Below are 6,064 nucleotides of genomic sequence, written 5' to 3' on the forward strand. Positions count from 1 at the left end.
CAACCTAACCAGAGTGACGGGAGCGGCACAATTCAGAAAAAGTGCTCAGCTCGCCGAGAAAATGCGATTTAAGCGTAATAAAATTAAAAATGCTTATTAAACATAAACCAAACGTTGGAGGTGGTCATTTCTTCATGCGCAGTGATAAACTCGGCACTCTAAAGCACCCGAGAGCGTTTTTTTCGATGCCAACCTAACCAGAGTGACGGGAGCGGCACAATTCAGAAAAAGTGCTCAGCTCGCCGAGAAAATGCGATTTAAGCAATATAACTAAAAATGCTTATAAAACATAAACCAAACGTTGGAGGTGGTCATTTCTTCATGCGCAGTGAATAACTCGGCACTCTAAAGCACCCGAGAGCGTTTTTTTCGATGCCAACCTAACCAGAGTGACGGGAGCGGCACAATTCAGAAAAAGCGCTCAGCTCGCCGAGAAAATGCGATTTAAGCAATAAATTTAAAAATGCTTACAAAACATAAACCAAACGTTGGAGGTGGTCATTTCTTCATGCGCAGTGATAAACTCGGCACTCTAAAGCACCCGAGAGCGTTTTTTTCGATGCCAACCTAACCAGAGTGACGGGAGCGGCACAATTCAGAAAAAGTGCTCAGCTCGCCGAGAAAATGCGATTTAAGCAATAAAATTAAAAATGCTTATAAAACATAAAATAAACGTTGGAGGTGGTCATTTCTTCATGCGCAGTGATAAACTCGGCACTCTAAAGCACCCGAGAGCGTTTTTTTCGATGCCAACCTAACCAGAGTGACGGGAGCGGCACAATTCAGAAAAAACGCTCAGCTCGCCGAGAAAATGCGATTTAAGCAATAAAATTAAAAATGCTTATAAAACATGAACCAAACGTTGGAGGTGGTCATTTCTTCATGCGCAGTGATAAACTCGGCACTCTAAAGCACCCGAAAGCGTTTTTTCCGATGCCAACCTAACCAGAGTGACGGGAGCGGCACAATTCAGAAAAAGTGCTCAGCTCGCCGAGAAAATGCGATTCAAGCAATAAAATTAAAAATGCTTATTAAACATAAACCAAACGTTGGAGGTGGTCATTTCTTCATGCGCAGTGAATAACTCGGCACTCTAAAGCACCCGAGAGCGTTTTTTTCGATGCCAACCTAACCAGAGTGACGGGAGCGGCACAATTCAGAAAAAGCGCTCAGCTCGCCGAGAAAATGCGATTTAAGCAATAAAATTAAAAATGCTTATAAAACATAAACCAAACGTTGGAGGTGGTCATTTCTTCATGCGCAGTGATAAACTCGGCACTCTAAAGCACCCGAGAGCGTTTTTTTCGATGCCAACCTAACCAGAGTGACGGGAGCGGCACAATTCAGAAAAAGTGCTCAGCTCGCCGAGAAAATGCGATTCAAGCAATAAAATTAAAAATGCTTATAAAACATAAACCAAACGTTGGAGGTGGTCATTTCTTAATGCGCAGTAATAAACTCGGCACTCTAAAGCACCCGAGAGCGTTTTTTTCGATGCCAACCTAACCAGAGTGACGGGAGCGGCACAATTCAGAAAAAGTGCTCAGCTCGCCGAGAAAATGCGATTTAAGCAATAAAATTAAAAATGCTTATTAAACATAAACCAAACGTTGGAGGTGGTCATTTCTTCATTTGCAGTGAATAACTCGGCACTCTAAAGCACCCGAGAGCGTTTTTTTCGATGCCAACCTAACCAGAGTGACGGGAGCGGCACAATTCAGAAAAAGCGCTCAGCTCGCCGAGAAAATGCGATTTAAGCAATAAAATTAAAAATGCTTATTAAACATAAACCAAACGTTGGAGGTGGTCATTTCTTCATGCGCAGTGAATAACTCGGCACTCTAAAGCACCCGAGAGCGTTTTTTTCGATGCCAACCTAACCAGAGTGACGGGAGCGGCACAATTCAGAAAAAGCGCTCAGCTCGCCGAGAAAATGCGATTTAAGCAATAAAATTAAAAATGCTTATAAAACATAAACCAAACGTTGGAGGTGGTCATTTCTTCATGCGCAGTTATAAACTCGGCACTCTAAAGCACCCGAGAGCGTTTTCTTCGATACCAACATAACCAGAGTGACGGGAGCGGCACAATTCAGAAAAAGTGCTCAGCTCGCCGAGAAAATGCGATTTAAGCAATAAAATTAAAAATGCTTATAAAACATAAACCAAACGTTGGAAGTGGTCATTTCTTCATGCGCAGTGATAAACTCGGCACTCTAAAGCACCCGAGAGCGTTTTTTTCGATGCCAACCTAACCAGAGTGACGGGAGCGGCACAATTCAGAAAAAGCGCTCAGCTCGCCGAGAAAATGCGATTTAAGCAATAAAATTAAAAATGCTTATAAAACATAAACCAAACGTTGGAGGTGGTCATTTCTTCATGCGCAGTTATAAACTCGGCACTCTAAAGCACCCGAGAGCGTTTTCTTCGATACCAACATAACCAGAGTGACGGGAGCGGCACAATTCAGAAAAAGTGCTCAGCTCGCCGAGAAAATGCGATTTAAGCAATAAAATTAAAAATGCTTATAAAACATAAACCAAACGTTGGAAGTGGTCATTTCTTCATGCGCAGTGATAAACTCGGCACTCTAAAGCACCCGAGAGCGTTTTTTTCGATGCCAACCTAACCAGAGTTACGGGAGCGGCACAATTCAGAAAAAGCGCTCAGCTCGCCGAGAAAATGCGATTTAAGCAATAAAATTAAAAATGCTTATAAAACATAAACCAAACGTTGGAGGTGGTCATTTCTTCATGCGCAGAGATAAACTCGGCACTCTAAAGCACCCGAGAGCGTTTTTTTCGATGCCAACCTAACCAGAGTGACGGGAGCGGCACAATTCAGAAAAAGCGCTCAGCTCGCCGAGAAAATGCGATTTAAGCAATAAAATTAAAAATGCTTATAAAACATAAACCAAACGTTGGAGGTGGTCATTTCTTCATGCGCAGTGATAAACTCGGCACTCTAAAGCACCCGAGAGCGTTTTTTTCGATGCCAACCTAACCAGAGTGACGGGAGCGGCACAATTCAGAAAAAGTGCTCAGCTCCCCGAGAAAATGCGATTTAAGCAATAAAATTAAAAATGCTTATAAAACATAAACCAAACGTTGGAGGTGGTCATTTCTTCATGCGCAGTGAATAACTCGGCACTCTAAAGCACCCGAGAGCGTTTTTTTCGATGCCAACCTAACCAGAGTGACGGGAGCGGCACAATTCAGAAAAAGCGCTCAGCTCGCCGAGAAAATGCGATTTAAGCAATACATTTAAAAATGCTTATAAAACATAAACCAAACGTTGGAGGTGGTCATTTCTTCATGCGCAGTGATAAACTCGGCACTCTAAAGCACCCGAGAGCGTTTTTTTCGATGCCAACCTAACCAGAGTGACGGGAGCGGCACAATTCAGAAAAAGTGCTCAGCTCGCCGAGAAAATGCGATTTAAGCAATAAAATTAAAAATGCTTATAAAACATAAACCAAACGTTGGAGGTGGTCATTTCTTCATGCGCAGTGATAAACTCGGCACTCTAAAGCACCCGAGAGCGTTTTTTTCGATGCCAACCTAACCAGAGTGACGGGAGCGGCACAATTCAGAAAAAGCGCTCAGCTCGCCGAGAAAATGCGATTTAAGCAATAAAATTAAAAATGCTTATAAAACATAAACCAAACGTTGGAGGTGGTCATTTCTTCATGCGCAGTGATAAACTCGGCACTCTAAAGCACCCGAGAGCGTTTTTTTCGATGCCAACCTAACCAGAGTGACGGGAGCGGCACAATTCAGAAAAAGTGCTCAGCTCGCCGAGAAAATGCGATTCAAGCAATAAAATTAAAAATGCTTATTAAACATAAACCAAACGTTGGAGGTGGTCATTTCTTCATGCGCAGTGAATAACTCGGCACTCTAAAGCACCCGAGAGCGTTTTTTTCGATGCCAACCTAACCAGAGTGACGGGAGCGGCACAATTCAGAAAAAGTGCTCAGCTCGCCGAGAAAATGCGATTTAAGCAATAAAATTAAAAATGCTTATAAAACATAAACCAAACGTTGGAGGTGGTCATTTCTTAATGCGCAGTAATAAACTCGGCACTCTAAAGCACCCGAGAGCGTTTTTTTCGATGCCAACCTAACCAGAGTGACGGGAGCGGCACAATTCAGAAAAAGTGCTCAGCTCGCCGAGAAAATGCGATTTAAGCAATAAAATTAAAAATGCTTATAAAACATAAACCAAACGTTGGAGGTGGTCATTTCTTAATGCGCAGTAATAAACTCGGCACTCTAAAGCACCCGAGAGCGTTTTTTTCGATGCCAACCTAACCAGAGTGACGGGAGCGGCACAATTCAGAAAAAGTGCTCAGCTCGCCGAGAAAATGCGATTTAAGCAATAAAATTAAAAATGCTTATTAAACATAAACCAAACGTTGGAGGTGGTCATTTCTTCATGCGCAGTGATAAACTCGGCACTCTAAAGCACCCGAGAGCGTTTTCTTCGATGCCAACCTAACCAGAGTGACGGGAGCGGCACAATTCAGAAAAAGTGCTCAGCTCGCCGAGAAAATGCGATTTAAGCAATAAAACTAAAAATGCTTATAAAACATAAACCAAACGTTGGAGGTGGTCATTTCTTCATGCGCAGTGAATAACTCGGCACTCTAAAGCACCCGAGAACGTTTTTTCCGATGCCAACCTAACCAGAGTGACGGGAGCGGCACAATTCAGAAAAAGTGCTCAGCTCGCCGAGAAAATGCGATTCAAGCAATAAAATTAAAAATGCTTATTAAACATAAACCAAACGTTGGAGGTGGTCATTTCTTCATGCGCAGTGAATAACTCGGCACTCTAAAGCACCCGAGAGCGTTTTTTTCGATGCCAACCTAACCAGAGTGACGGGAGCGGCACAATTCAGAAAAAGCGCTCAGCTCGCCGAGAAAATGCGATTTAAGCAATAAAATTAAAAATGCTTACTAAACAAAAACCAAACGTTGGAGGTGGTCATTTCTTCATGCGCAGTGAATAACTCGGCACTCTAAAGCACCCGAGAGCGTTTTTTTCGATTCCAACCTAACCAGAGTGACGGAGCGGCACAATTCAGAAAAAGCGCTCAGCTCGCCGAGAAAATGCGATTTAAGCAATAAAATTAAAAATGCTTATAAAACATAAACCAAACGTTGGAGGTGGTCATTTCTTAATGCGCAGTAATAAACTCGGCACTCTAAAGCACCCGAGAGCGTTTTTTTCGATGCCAACCTAACCAGAGTGACGGGAGCGGCACAATTCAGAAAAAGTGCTCAGCTCGCCGAGAAAATGCGATTTAAGCAATAAAATTAAAAATGCTTATAAAACATAAACCAAACGTTGGAGGTGGTCATTTCTTAATGCGCAGTAATAAACTCGGCACTCTAAAGCACCCGAGAGCGTTTTTTTCGATGCCAACCTAACCAGAGTGACGGGAGCGGCACAATTCAGAAAAAGTGCTCAGCTCGCCGAGAAAATGCGATTTAAGCAATAAAATTAAAAATGCTTATAAAACATAAACCAAAGGTTGGAGGTGGTCATTTCTTAATGCGCAGTAATAAACTCGGCACTCTAAAGCACCCGAGAGCGTTTTTTTCGATGCCAACCTAACCAGAGTGACGGGAGCGGCACAATTCAGAAAAAGTGCTCAGCTCGCCGAGAAAATGCGATTTAAGCAATAAAATTAAAAATGCTTATAAAACATAAACCAAACGTTGGAGGTGGTCATTTCTTCATGCGCAGTGATAAACTCGGCACTCTAAAGCACCCGAGAGCGTTTTTTTCGATGCCAACCTAACCAGAGTGACGGGAGCGGCACAATTCAGAAAAAGTGCTCAGCTCGCCGAGAAAATGCGATTTAAGCAATAAAATTAAAAATGCTTATAAAACATAAACCAAACGTTGGAGGTGGTCATTTCTTAATGCGCAGTAATAAACTCGCCACTCTAAAGCATCCGAGAGCGTTTTTTTCGATGCCAACCTAACCAGAGTTACGGGAGCGGCACAATTCAGAAAAAGCGCTCAGCTCGTCGAGAAAATGCGATTTAAGCAATAA

Source organism: Syngnathus typhle, linkage group LG16 (genome assembly GCF_033458585.1).
Source record: "Syngnathus typhle isolate RoL2023-S1 ecotype Sweden linkage group LG16, RoL_Styp_1.0, whole genome shotgun sequence".
Classification (NCBI taxonomy): Eukaryota; Metazoa; Chordata; class Actinopteri; order Syngnathiformes; family Syngnathidae; genus Syngnathus; species Syngnathus typhle.